Source organism: Homalodisca vitripennis, unplaced genomic scaffold, assembly GCF_021130785.1.
Source record: "Homalodisca vitripennis isolate AUS2020 unplaced genomic scaffold, UT_GWSS_2.1 ScUCBcl_1432;HRSCAF=5055, whole genome shotgun sequence".
NCBI classification, from domain to species: Eukaryota; Metazoa; Arthropoda; class Insecta; order Hemiptera; family Cicadellidae; genus Homalodisca; species Homalodisca vitripennis.
The window spans coordinates 22,410-38,665 of NW_025777546.1; the positions used below are offsets into that span (position 1 = coordinate 22,410).

General features: G+C 29.7%; 1 long non-coding RNA gene across 1 annotated transcript; it reads right to left on the minus strand.

Moving 5' to 3' along the window:
- Positions 1-10,022: 10,022 nt before the first annotated feature.
- On the minus strand, positions 10,023-14,853 carry LOC124371431. Its single transcript, XR_006923242.1, has 3 exons — positions 14,580-14,853; positions 10,951-11,114; positions 10,023-10,093 (listed from the first exon to the last, which is right to left on the minus strand). It is a non-coding gene; the product is annotated as an uncharacterized LOC124371431 (long non-coding RNA).
- Positions 14,854-16,256: the final 1,403 nt, after the last annotated feature.

The window sequence follows — 16,256 nt, forward strand, 5'->3', positions numbered from 1 at the left end:
TCCATTTAGAGTCTCGTGTAATTCCACTTGCTACAATTACTTACTCATTGCGCTGTTGTTTACTGTTACGGATTAATGGTTTGTTGAATCAAGCCGTTAATAAACATTGAATCGCAAAAAGTATTTGCTCCGCCCGGAATCGTACCAGGATCTCTCACTTCCCGGGTGAATGTGCTACCATTACACCACAGAGCCCTCACTTTTTCCGATTCGATTATTTTGTATTTGGCCGTATATGTCAAATAAGCATTAAAATAAGCAAAGTAACATATGATCGGAAGACCAAATACCTGTCAAAAGACTTTTATTTACATTAAATAGTATAAATGTCAATAGCCTTTTTTAATTTCAATAAACATTGAATCGCAAAAAGTACTTGCTCCGCCGGGACTCGAACCCGGATCTCTCACTTGCTGGTATATATATCAAACATACACATTAATAATAAATCTAATGGTTATTGTAGTTCAGACTTGAATACATGTTGAGGATGATTTGAATTATAATTAAGGAACTGTCCACTGAAAGTCTTCTTGTAAAGTAATGTTGTTTTAATTGTGTTTTCTTTTGTTTTTGTTATCAAAATATCAAGAAATGGAATTTCACTGTTAACCTCATTTTCAATAGTAAATTTTATCGATGGTCCAATTGAATTGATGTGTTTTAAAAATTCGTCTTGGATGTTAATTTTATTTTCCCATACACAAAAGACATCATCAACATACCGTAACCAAATTTTGGGTTTAATACTCCAATTTTCAAAAGCAATGTCTTCAAAGTGGTCCATAAATATGTTGCTAATTATTGAGCTGAGAACACCACCCATAGGTAAACCGGATACTTGATTGTAAAATCTCTCTTTTAACTGAAAATAGCTGTGGCTAACACATACAGTAAGAAGTTCCATAACACAGTTAATAGATAATGCTGTTCTCATACTGAAGTTTTTATCATTAGAAAGTCGTTGTCTAATCAAACACAATGCTTCAGAGACAGGTACATTTGTAAATAGACTATTTACGGGAGGGTTGCATTGAGTCCAGTTTTCATTAAGTCCAGCTCTGAATTTCCAGCAAAAAAATACATTAAATAAAGTGCTTGTTTCATAAAGTCCAGTTTTCACAAAGTCCAGGTCTCTAATATTAATTTAAAATATAACACAGTTTCATAAAGTCCAGGTATCACTGAGTCCAGTTCTGAAATATTATTAAAATACAGCAGTCTCAGTAAGTCCAGTGGCATAGAGTCCAGGAGTACAGTCTAAACTAGCAGTTGGACATCCATTGCCGCGTGCAGCTGCAAGTAGTTTGCGTCGTTCACCTGCAGGCGCGTTTCATAACTCAGATTAATTATACCTTAATAGATTTGATTTTAAGGTTTGTTTCGCTTTATATACACTTTTAAAATAGTGCTTGATGGTTAGTTATAACTGAAAATTAATTTGTAGCGTTTACCATTGAGAAATATTTTTGTACACAATATACGAGTATTGTGTATTGTACCGCATCTCTCTAGTCAACAAACTTCAGATATACTGTACCGATTATCTGAATGTGTAAAACTAAAAAATTAAATATTATTAAGTGTTGTGACTCTGTAGTTTGTACTCGAATAAACAACACACACGTAACATACCTTTGTGATTACGAATACAATGTCTGAATGTTCACGGTGTCCGTTTCATGTTAATGATCTTCACATCCTAACGACCACAGTGAAGCAATGTTAGGTTACTAATTTGTATTATCCGTAAGTATATTTGGACTTTTATTTATACATTTTAATTTTGGAAATAATCTAGTCGAATCAATTGCTAATCAGTGGTTTTATTATATATCGATATCTATTTGTTGACTTACTTTTACCAGTGATTTATTGCATCTGATGACATAAAATACTCAATTTCTTGTATATTTATATAATTGAAGCATATGTACCACTTTAAATATAAACTTTCAAGCTTTTGAAATTCAACAGCAGTAGGAATTGTTTACAGCGTTTATATCTTTAGATTTCGAAATTCTGTAAACGGAAAATGTAAAAAAATACATACTTAGTCCTAATAACGTGGCGAGTAGGACTGCTGGTTGGAATAATATTTTAGAAGTTTAAAGAAATGTGTGACCACAGTTTTAGTAAAATTTTTAGAGACAGAAAAAATGGATATTCCAAAGCCAAAATAAAAACTTTAAAATAAAAATATGGACGGTTTTTATATATAGTAGACTATACATGAAAGATACAAGTTACTAAATGCTATCTCCTTACATCATAAATTAATAAATAATTACTCTCTGGAGCTTCATTCGTATACATACTGTAAAGTTATTACAGTTTATTGATAAGCCTTTTTTTATTTTGGTATTATTACGAAATTGCCTATATTTTAAAATACTGCCTGCAGTTTCTAGTGGAGTGACTAAAACTTTTCTAACAGTTTATTACGTGTAGTTTAGAAGTATTATAAGTAAACTTTTTCAAGTTTGGACATTAAACAAGAGTTGTATTCAAATATTTTAAGCTATTCCTATTTCCATTACTGTATTTTGGTGAAAGAATTTCACTATATAATCCTATAAATTATAATACTATATAATCCTATAAATCCTCGTATACTGCCATCACCCATTTTACCCAACCCTGCCTTCAAAGGAGTGGAATTTTTTTAATTGTTACACCCGCCATTGTTTACATATAGCATATAGGCATACTATGTGGCGTCTATATCATACTTACCCTTTTGTATACCTCATAATTTCATAACTAAACGGTCGGCACTCAGTATTTGATATCATACATACAGCATACATATCATTCCTATGAAATAGAAGTGTTATAATTTTCATATAAGTCGTTAACTGATAGCCAAAGAAAAGTGTTCAGAAAAATGTCCTTCTATACTGTTGAGAATATAAGTAAGCAAACGAATGGACGGACATCGACGATCATCCGTTTATCACGAGGGTGTATAATAGTAAATAGTCATATAGTTTTCCTCTGTTTTACTGAAAACAATTAAAGCTTTTCTTCAAAATCACTCCTTGATTAAATTACTAAATATTTTTCAATCCTTAAAATGATTGCAAACACAAACTTTTTCTCTAAACTGATTCGTGTTAAAATTTACAATACATTCCATCTAATTTAAATTAAAATATGACGCCCCCATTATTATCTGATCTTGACAAAATTTGGCATTAAAGATTATATTATATTGAAAGGAACTTTTAGATTTTTATGGTATTAAAATCAATTTAGTCCCAGTTTTACTTTTAACGTTTTACAAAATGATTCCACACGTTTAGACAAAATGTGTAGATTTTATAGGCTTTTAAATAGTTGAAAATTGATTTTGACATACAGTTAGACTTAACAACCCTAATAAACCCGATTTAATCTTGACATTATAAAATATTATTTTAATCTTTAAAAATTTTATGCAACAAGTAGGCCTATTTGGTGATTAGAAACAGTGAAGTACAGTGTGTATTTTAGTTTTAACAGTATATGTAGCTATGCATTTGAATTAATTTTTTTATTCATATTCTAAATTAATGTTAATTCAAAATTCGAATCCTGACTACAGCTTAGGAAAGCTTAATCTTGTCCTCTTTTTATTTCATTCATAAATGTTTAGATTTCGCCTTAAATATCATAAAAATAAATATAATCTTAACATTTTTATTGTTATTTATTTTAAAATTGAATTAACACACAAAATATGTGTGCAACATGTAACTGGTATGCAAAGCTTTCATTCCAAGGTTAATAAATTGTGATTTAATATTACTACTTAAGTAGGTACTGGCATCATATTTGGGTAGGTACTGGCATCATATTTAGTTGTTTTTGCAAGCAAAACTTCATCACTTTTAACACCCATCTGATCAGGTGCAGAATCTACCCTTCTACAGGGATCCAATAATTTTATCTTACCACTCAAGATAACACTCATGCAAGAATATCTCTGAAGACAATGCATAGTGATAAAAATCAATAGTATACCAAACGCCCGAAATCTCACCTCACCACACTAGGTCAGGAACTTCATTGGCTACAACCCATGTCCAGTATCACTTCTTACCTGTAGCTCAAAATGATAGCAGCACTCCACACACAACTAGGAATATATCAAAGGAATGTCACTGGAAAAAACTTAATCTAGTAGTATCCCTGACACAGAGTAAAATTTAGTTTTATTGGATAATCATACAGGTGATGTAACTCACTTTACTACTCACTAATTAATAGTAAATTCTATCTTCAGGAGTAAGGGATTCCAATAAATATGCAAGACTAGTTTAATAAATTTGTTTAATCATACAAAAATAAAAATTTACTAAATAAAATCACCAGTTATTAAATATTTTATTACCCCTGTTTAAATTTTTTTAATTTGACCATTTTAGATTAATCAGAATATCGTAATTTAAATAATTACAACAAAAAGATTAATCAGTTGAAAAAGACAAATTAGTTTGAAAAAATTATATGAAATCATTATGGAATTAAAATAATAAAATACAAAAATAAAATTTTAAAATTATGTTTACTATATAGTAATAATAATATAGAATGGTTGATATATTGCTTAAGAATTATTCTATATTCAAATATCAATGGTATTTTCTATGTATTCTGTTGGATGTTTGAGACATGTGTTGCAACATCTTTAAAATAATTGTAAATATTCTAGTTTTTCTATTAAAATTTGCTGTAAAAAGACAGGAATTTCTACAGCTACTGTACTCAATAAGGAGGTACATAAGAACAAAGCTGGTACAAATTTAATACAAGAACTGTTTTGTTAAATTAAAACTGTACTTGGTGTATATAAGTGATTCTGTTCACTTTAGAAACTTTATCTATATTAGTGACACTATTGTCACTAGGTTTTTTTTCCAGTTGTGTTAACAAATGAACATTATATGCACATTGAAGCATTTTACAATGTGAATTTTCTTCCTTGTCTGGACTAAAGATACAATATAAGGTAGTGCTACAGTCCAATACTTCCCTTTGACACTTTCATGTACATTATTCAATTAATTGTAATATGAATTTTAAAAATCCATAGAATTTTAAGCAGTAAGCACTATTAAACTTATTACTTTTATAAAATATATTTGCTATTAGTGATGTTGCACACTTTAACATTTCATGTTATTACTGAACTGTTTTTTTTTCAGGTAGTGTTTAAAAATAAACCATGAATGCATAACTAATGAAGCATTTATTAATGATAATTTTCTTACCTGCCTATACTAATGATATACCGTAATATGTAAAATTGCTCACATTTAAAGTCCAATTATCTTATTAGGACTGTTGTACACTGAATTTAATACGTTCGTAAACTTTTAAAAAATTAAACACAAATAAACGTCCTAATTTTATAAACTTAAGTTATACCATGAATTTATACTGTTCACTTCAGTATTTAATTTAGTCACAGAACAGTTTTCAAATAGTTTTTACAAATAAACAATGAACTCAACGCAAATGCAAATTTGGAAACGTTGATGAATTATAGTTTTAATACTAGTCTAACAAAAGATACCATATGTTATATTGCTCACATCTACTGTAGAATATCTCTCTTGGACCATTTTAATATACACATACAGTTTTACATAGAATAAGTAACATTCACAGTGTCTTTAAAAGGTAAATACTGTTAGACTTCTTACTATTATAAACCTTAATTAAACCATGAATTGATACTGTTGTCTCTGACCAGTTTCAGATAGTGTTCAGAAATAAATAATAAATGTAAAACACCTGTTAAAGCATTTATGAATAACAGTTTTCTTACTTGTCTAAACTAATGGTGGAATATGTGGTACTGCTCATAATCACAGTTTTTTTTCTTAGTTTAAACCATTTTCATGGATGTTATTACACAGTTATACACTGGATTAAGAATATTACTTTTAAAATAAAGTTATAACATAAAATGATACTGATTTACTTCAGTATGTCACTTAATGCCAAAACCTAGTTTCAGGTAGAACTTACAAATAATTATTGATTGCACTTAAACAACTGAAAACACATACTATATTACTTTTCTTCTTTATCTGGGCCAATATTTACAATAAACTATATTGCTGACATTCATAGCTCTTTTCATCTCTTTCACTACTTCCACGAATAACCAACATGCATATACTTTTTCAAATGTAAACACTAACCCTTAACTAAAGTTAAAGAGCATACAGTTTATTTAAGCATTATATTTAGTGTCACTCACGAGTTTTCAGTTACAATTTGCGAATAAATATTAAATGCACTTAAATTGGTGTACCATTATATAATATTATTTATCTTGTAAGGACCCAAAGTAAAATATGTGATTTTGCTCACATTTACAATTCCATTCCTCTCTTTGACCATTTCCATGTACACTATTCAGTAGTAATCTGAATTTACAACATTATCAGGATCTTTATAAGGTAAACTATGATTGAACTTTTACCTTTATAAACTAAAATTATGCCATGAAGTTATACTGCTCACTTCAGAAATTCATTTAATACCACTGGTCAGTTTAAGGTAGTGTTTACAAATAAATATTAATTGCACTTCAAACGTTGAAGCATTATACAATACTAATTCTCTTAATTGAAAGGACCCAAAGTAAAATATGTGATATTGCTCACATTTACAATTCCATTCCTCTCTTCGATCATTTCCATGTACACCATTCAGAAGTAATCTGAATATATAACATTAGTAGGAACTTCATAAGGTAAACTATGTTTGAACTTTTACCTTTATAAACTAAAATTATGCCATGAAGTTATACTGCTCACTTCAGAAATTCATTTGATACCACGGGTCAGTTTCAGGTAGTGTTTACAAATAAATATTAATTGCACTTCAAACGTTGAAGCATTATACAAAATTAATTATCTTAATTGTCAGGAACCAAAGTACAATATAAGATTTTGCTCACATTTACAATTCCATTCCTGTCTTTGACCATTTCCATGTACACCACTGAGAAGTAATCAGAATTTACAACATTATCAGGATATTTATAAGATAAACTATGATTGACCTTTTACCTTTATAAACTAAAATTATGCCATAAAGTTATACTACTCACTTCAAAACTTCATCTGATACCCCCTGTCAGTTTCAGGTAGGGGTTATAATTACAAATAAATATTAAAACCCCTTCAAACGTTGAAGCATTACATAATATCAATTATATCAATTGTTAGGACCCAAAGTAGAATATGTGATTTTGCTCACATTTACAATTCCATTCCTCTCTTTGACCATTTCCATGTACACCATTCAGAAGTAATCTGAATATATAACATTAGTAGGACCTTTATAAGGTAAACTATGTTTGAACTTTTACCTTTATAAACTAAAATTATGCCATGAAGTTATACTGCTCACTTCAGAAATTCATTTGATACTCCGTGTCATTTTAAGGTAAGGGTACAATTAAAAATAAATATTAAATCCTCTTCAAACGTTGAAGCATTATATAATATCAATTATATCAATTGTTAGGACCCAAAGTAAAATATGTGATTTTTCTGACATTTACAATTCCATTCCTCTCTTTGACCATTTCCATGTACACCATTCTGAAGTAATCTGTATATATATATATATATATATATATATATATATATATATATATAACAATAGTAGGAACTTCATAAGGTAATGTTAAGAATTATTACCTTCATAAACTAAAGTCATGCCATGAAGTGATAATGCTCACTTCAGAAATTCATTTGATACTCCGTGTCATTTTAAGGTAAGGGTACAATTAAAAATAAATATTACATGCACTTCAAACATTTAAGCATTATACAATATTAATGATATTAATTGTCAGGACCCAAAGTACAATATGTGATTTTGCTCACATTTACAATTCCATTCCTCTCTTTGACCATTTCCATGTGCACCATTCAGAAGTAATCTGAATATATAACATTAGTAGGAACTTTATAAGGTAAACAATGTTAAGAATTTTTACCTTCATAATCTAAAGTCATGCCATGAAGTGATACTGCTCACTTCAGAAATTCATTTAATACCACTGGTCAGGTTCAGGTAGTATCTACAAATAAATATTAATTGCACTTCAAACGTTGAAGCATTATACAATACTAATTATCTTAATTGAAAGGACCCAATGTAAAATATGTGATATTGCTCACATTTACAATTCCATTCCTCTCTTTGACCATTTCCATGTGCACCATTCAGAAGTAATCAGAATTTACAACATTATCTAAACTATATATTTTCATAAAGATAAACTATATTTGACATATTACCTTTGTAAAGTAAAATTATGGCATGAAGTTATACTGCTCACTTCAGAACTTCATCTTATACCCCTTGTCATTTTAAGGTAGGGGTACAATTAAAATAAATATTAAATCCTCTTCAAACGTTGAAGTATTATATAATATCAATTTATATCAATTGTTAGGATCCAAAGTACAATATGTGATTTTGCTCACATTTACAATTCCATTCCTCTCTTTGACCATTTCCATATACACCATTCAGAAGTAATCTGAATATATAACATTAGTAGGACCTTTAAAAGGTAATGTTAAGACTTTTTACCTTCATAAACTAAAGTCATGCCATGAAGTGATACTGCTCACTTCAGAAATACATTTGATACCACTGGTCAGTTTCAGGTAGTGTTTACAAATAAATATTACATGCACTTCAAACGTTGAAGCATTATACAATATTAATTATCTTAATTGTCAGGACCCAAAGTACAATATGTGATTTTGCTCACATTTACAATTCCATTCCTGTCTTTGACCATTTCCATGTACACCACGCAGAAGTAATCAGAATTTACAACATTATCAGGATCTTTAGAAGATAAACTATGTTAAGACTATTTACCTTTATAAACTAAAATTATGTCATAAAGTTATACTGCTCACTTCAGAACTTCATCTGATACCCCCTGTCAGTTTCAGGTAGGGGTTATAATTACAAATAAATATTAAATCCCCTCAAAAGTTGAAGCATTATATAATATCAATTGTTAGGACCCAAAGTAGAATATGTGATTTTTGCTCACATTTACAATTCCATTCCTCTCTTTGGCCATTCTCACGTACATTATACAGTACTAATCTTAATATACAACATTAGAAAATACATTTATAAGGTAAACAATGTTAAGACTTTTTACCTATTAATCTGGTCAGTTTCAGGTAGTGTTTACAAATAAATATTAAATGCACATTAAAATTAGAAGCCTTGTACAAATTAATAATTTTAATTTTTAAGACCCAACGTACAATATGTGATTTTGGTCACATTTACAATTCCATTCCACTCTTGCCCATTTCCATGTACATTATATAGTAGTTATCTGAATATACAATATTAGCAGGACCTTTATAAGGTAAACTATGTTAAGACTTTTTACCTTTATAAACCAAAGTCATGCTATGAAGTTATACTGCTCACTTCAGAAATTCATTTGATACCAATGTTTCAGTTTCATGTAGTGATTACAAATTATTATAAATGGACTTCTAAAGTTTAAGCCTTTTAAAAACTGTCACTCATTTGACAAGACCAAAAACAAGACATGTTATTTGGTCAAATTTTAAGTTTTATTAATTTAATTGGCCTTAATATTGTCTAAATAAAATAATACATTTTTAATTGATGTAGTATATTTCAAAACTAAAACCCTCTCTTTCGTATTGATTGTGATTAATTGTGTAAGAAATAAATGTTATTTTCTTATTTCTCTATACTAAATATTTAATATGTAATACTGCTTAAATCTATGTTCTATTGATCTTTATGATTAGAGGTAAAAGGACTGTTACAGCAGTGCGTTGATTATCTGAAACAATTGGTGCAAGATGGTTTTCGTATTATCAAATTAAATAGGAACTGTACAAAAACAATTAAAAATTCAACAAATAATAAAAACAGTACAAATTTAACCTAAAAAAAGTTAAACATCTTTTTTTGCTTCTTTAGGTGTTTTTTTGGCCATGTTAATTGTGCAGAGCTCTATGCTGCATGAGTTCCTGCTGGCCCATCCACTCCATACCCAGTTCACCTGTAACAAATATCAATCCTGTTGGTGGTGTAATACAGTATTCATTCAGAAAATTAGCTACTGGTAATTTTTTCTATTTTAACTAAAACTCTAGCTGATGCTATCAAAGTTGGTACATAATAATTTTATTCAATCGCCTTTGTGTATTTTTTTAAATATGATCAGCTCTTGATATCGGCCCATCTTAAATTAACTGGTTTCTAAAATGTTCTCTAATGTAAAATGAAAAAAAACGGCAGGAAACTTTAACTCTATGGCTGTCCACCATTTTATAAATTTTTTCCTGGATGTAAATAAAAAAAACACGAAATTTTATTTGTATTGACAATTTTACTGTCTACAAATAGTCTAGGTATATACATATGCTAATATATAAAAATAAAAGCATTACAGCAAATTTTATTGCACAACGATGTTGGCATGATGGAGTATTCCACAAAAACAGGAATGACAATAAATCTTTGTGAAACAGCTAAAAGGTTAACATTCCTAATACAAACCAGTTTGTCATCGGATAGTTTTATAAGTTAGATGTCTAGGCTGATGTAAAACATACTGGGCAGAAACCCCTTGCAGATGCAGAAAACAAATATAACATAACCCCTTGAAACATTACTGTATTGCTTATGAGGTTCTTAGCTGTAACTGACAACCTCTTAGTACATATAAAAGCTTAGTTTAAATAGCTTTTTCCTTTCGTTATTTAATATTAAATATGAATAATTTAAATACCAATATGACAAGTTTTCATGTATGAATTATACTGTTTTATTCGATTAATTTTATAATTATTTATAGATTTTTCATTAAATCTTTTCACAAAGTAAGCATAAAATAAGAGTAACATTAAGAAATACTCAGGAAATAATGAAGGAAGAATAGCTGATACAGTAAGAAGAATAGCTGCTTGCTTCCAGGTCACTGATTGAAGATCTCTGAAGATCTCCTTCACATGGAGGGACAACAGATGAGCAGTTTCAGGAAGTAAGTAAGGAATAGAAGGCAGCATCCCGGCAAGATCCTGGGCAAAGAATTTATATAAATTTCGACCACAATATTCTCGCCAGTTCACACACTGTTCTCTAATCTAAATAATCAAATTAATGTTAACAACATGCAAGAGGTGGCACCCAAGGGCAAATTGCCGCATTTGTCGAAATCTAAAAGTATTATTATGATTAAACAGATAAGCAACTTGGGAACTCATTCTATCTTCTCGTATATTTCTTCGTGATCCCTAATTAAAACGTTATTGTCCCCTGCAACCAATTCGGCAAAAATTTCCTGATGCAAACATTTAAAATTAGAGATACAATCACTCACTTACAATACATTCACACATTTTCCATGTTGTTCTTTTTACTTTTATAGTATACAATCTTCTTAATTTATGCGCTTAAAAAGTACGTACAGAAGTTAGCTCACACGCGACATCCCGCGTAGTGTCAATTTTCCAGTAAATTCAGCAGTACTTATATGTTTTAATTGACACATTGTTATTTGCAGATAATTAAAGTAGTTTATTCTGAGACACAGTGGGTCAAACAAATCACTCAGATATTTTAGAAGATTTCCTATTGAAGAAAAATATAAAAACATATAACAGGAATTATGTTTTGATATAAATAATAGTCCTGTGAAGAATGTACAACACTCCAATATAATATTTTACTTCATAATCACTGGTATAGCAAAAAATAAATACAATTTTATTAATTTAATACTATAAAAATTACTAAATATTTATTTCCTATAAATGAGTACAATAAGTCTGTATCGTTTCGTTCCCACGAGAATCTGCAATTACGCGACTCGCCGGAAGTTCACTATCTAATGGAATTTCCGGTCCATGAGGGGTTTTAGAAGTGAACGCCCGAGCACGCTGTATTTAAAAAAGAAAGCACTTTTAGATCTCCTATGATATCGATCTTTCCTCCAACGTATTTAACTATGGTTAATATTTTATGAAATATTGGACTTATTTAGTATGTTTTTTTATTAAATTTTTAACAAATGCAATATCGGTCAAATAATTCCTTAAACTCTTTAGTTTACAAGGTGTAGATTGTACAAATTCTCATAAGTGTGTACTCCAATAATAAATTCGAGATACTTGAGGATGGTGTATCTAAATAGTTAAACTTAGTAAATGAATACTGGACCTAAGAAATAATTTTTAAGGTGGTTACTGAATCTCTACATCAAATATTGTTTTTTTTTTAAATAATGTACATCTTGGATTATGCTTATGTTAAAATGTATAGCCAAACTCCTTGTAGACCATCCACCATTAGATGTGAAGACTACCTTAAAAAACTATTTCTTTATTTCAGGGCAACATGACAAAAAATGATAGTCACTTCAAAACGTAGGCGCAGTAATTATGCACCAAGTTTTATTGTTTACTAACCCCGTAATCCTTAGGGGTAAATCAAGCTTATCAAGAACCCTTTTTACAACCTCTTTGTGGTGTGGTTTGTGTTTGGAATGCAATTGGAAAAGAAATTTCTCACGGTGTCCTTTACAAAAATAAAGTTGTATATATCTGTTGAGAAATATAAATAAAATTTATCTGAAACTAATTTCACCAAAACCCAATAAACATAGGCTACGAAAATAACTAAAAAGCGTTATTCGAGGCCGCCAGTCTGTAACCTTAATATTAGTGTAACCCACACATTTGCTAAAGCAGTAAATAAAATTTGGTTTCAAAAAGCTATTGTAAAATTCCCCTACCAGCATAGTTTGAAGTAGGTAGATTTTGCGACAAATGAATTACGTATTAATAATTGCATACATGATCTATGTGATAATATCCTAAAAATCATTCATAAGATAATTTTTCAAAAACTTAACTGTATATTTAATAATAGTTTATCAGATTACACAATATTTTGATGTTATTTGAAAATACTAATTAAGTTATGGTGTATCGAAAAATGTTAAATACGTTCTACACTAAACTGTAGCGTTCCACAATTGTTCTATTTGCAGCAAATTACAATTTATATATTAAAAAAAAAATAATTTTGTTTCACGTTGTAGGCTAACTGTTTTTTCCATTGCATTAATAAAAATTGCGTTAATATCTCCGTAAAGAAATAAATAGGTAGACCTTTTACAATTACCCTAACAGGAACACCCTTATTATTTTGATATCGTTTACTTCAATGTATGTTTCCAATATCAAAAATTTCTCATTCCCTGTTCATAATTTTTAATCTTGATTTACAAATAGGCAACATAATATGCTTAATATGTACAAGACAACATATTGGCAGATTGGTCAAGAAAAGGCCGACCACACGGTGTTTATTAACAGGGCCCCAGGGCCGTTAAGTTCTTAAATTAAGTTTTATACACCTGAAAGAAGATGGTAGAATTAAAATGCTTGAGATGTGGTGATAAACTTTTTGAAACATATTACAATGCGAAATGTCTGAAATTGTATCATCCTTTCAAATCAATCATCATACATAACCAAATTTAAACAAGTTTAATACTTCCTTTGAATTCATTGCAACCTTAAATACACTGCAAATTCTTTTTGAATTACTTCAGTACTACTCATGGCTTTTTATTAAAGCTAAAAATTTGCTAGGATTTTTATAAACAATACATTTTTGTAGTATGTCCCAAAATAACCAATCATTCCATTTAAACATAATCCAATAAAAACTTTATAATCTTATTTATTAATTTCTTTGGTTTGGATTGCTTTGTATTATTACAGAGAACAGGTATTTTAATTTGTAGATTGTGTTGACTTATCACTTATCTTTTTATAAAGGTTTTGAAAATGTAAAGTATTTATTTTTAAATGTTACAAGGAAAAGAAACTGTTATAAAATGCAATTTTCCTAAAAGTAGCCTATCTATTAGACATTTAAATTAGTAGGCTACTAAATATTAATAAAGCAATACTTTTCTAATAAGGTTTATTTTTTGGATGAGGCCTTTCGAAACCAAAAGTTTAATGAAATAATAACCGGTGGTCATAAATAAATGTTTATACTGGCTGAAATGTTTCTAACATTCTTGTTTAAGCATATTTACACTATACGGTATTTTAATATTAATTTTAATTAAACTAATGTAATTATTTATTTGTGCTCGTTATGAAACCTTTGGTTTTGAAAGACCTCGTCCAAAAAATAAACCTTTTTGGAAAATTATTGTTTTATTAAAATTTGGTACTATTTTAAACTTATTTCCTTAATGGCTCCAAGACTCTTCAATCTATTAGACACATTTTTAAAACTATTAGTCCTTTTACTAACTTTAAAATATTAAATAACGAAAGAGTAAGTCTGACCACATATTAAAATTTCATGTTATTGTACTGAAATTTGTTTACAAATCTGTTAAGTATCTATAAATTGAGCTAGTACTAAGTTATATTGGGCTTGACATAAATTACTTTTACATTTATTAATTAAATACATTTATCTTACTACACTAAAATAAAAATGAATAATTTACTTACCTTGAGATGACCGGACGCTGTAAGTACAAAGAATCCTTGAATCTCATGACGCCACTGTGAAATTTAGTTGAACGTTTTCCATCTCGTCGGGTAAGGTCGCCAGACCACAGGCAGGTTGAAGTCAACAGCGATTAACCAAAACAAGCCTCACCCAACCGTGGTTTGTAACCGCGCTAATAACTGCAACCCAACTATCACAACACAATCGCGCTCGGGCTCTACGACCTACAGAGTACCGACTGGACTGACTGACTGTGACTGGTGACTGCTCAACACAGCTAATGCCAGCGCTGTCACCTCACTAAACCTGCGCGTGCCCTACTGCGCGTTTGAAAAGATATCCTCCCATTTCTCTCTCAGTCCCTTTAACTCCGAGATAAGATAATTTCTTGTCTCTCCAGTCAATCTGTGGGTTTAAATGAAACTCATTGTTAATTATTTTGTAATAACTTTTCCTTCTATAAAGAATGGCTATTTTGCGTACCTTTTATATGCTATATTCCATGTTTGACAAGAATTCTAAGTAAAGCACTCCATTTTTCGTAAACTATTATCTATTACTTCTGTAAAAATTACATTTTATACCCTTATTAGCTTAATAATGACTACAAAGTATTTATTTATGTATGATTATTGCCTGTGGTAAAACACTATTGTGTGTGGTTATTGTCATATGAAATCTGATTCATCGCATATCTGACTACACAAATTGTAGATTCACAGCCCCATATTTCACAGCATTTAAAATAACCACAGCCTTAATTAATTATGTCTTGATATCATCAAAGGTAATTTAAGAATAATCAGGCTTTCCCTACAAACTCATTTAATCTGTTTTTATTGACAATGTAATATAACTTGAGTATAAAATCTCTCAGGGAGTTTGTATACTACGTGCCCTTTCGTCGTCAGGTGTTAGGTATATTCCACATTGATGTAAGTGAATTATTTCATTAAAAAGATAAATGTGTCATTCTTCTGCCAATTTCTGGTATGTATGATACAAAATACAATAATGAACAAAACATAAACAAATGTAATAATAAACTAACATAACAAAAATTAATATTTTTATCTGTCTCATTATAGAAATATTGGGTCTTTTGTAGAAGAGGACCACCAGTCTTGATTTTCTATGGATACAGGACCACCAAATCCACATTGTACACTCAGTATATATGTATTGGACAAAATTTTAACACATTTTAAAGAAAACAAAAATAATTATGTTACAAACTATTAAGTGTTTATTCTTGTGGAGGCCAGAATAGGTTCATGTCCCGCCAGATAGCTTGAAACAGATCGTCATAAGACTCTTCAAACAATATGCCATTGCTATAGAACATATTTCAAGACTGGTGGCTCTCTTCTACAAAAGACCCCGAAATATTTATTTATCGTGTAGACTATGGTACTTAGATCCAATGCAAAAGCAGTGGCGCATCAAGAAATGTACTCTGAAGGGTGCCTTGAAAATAGTAGAGTAGAGGGTATAAAAAACTCGATATCAGTGGGGCCCAGCCACCCCTGGGAAAGGTTTTGAAACATTAGGTCCTAAAATTAATATTCTATAGTACTTCTCAACTAATAAGAGGAGGTAAAATATCAGCTCAGAGCATAAAGTCTTTTTTTCAATAAAACCTCTCTACCACCAATCACCATGAAGCTTATATAAGA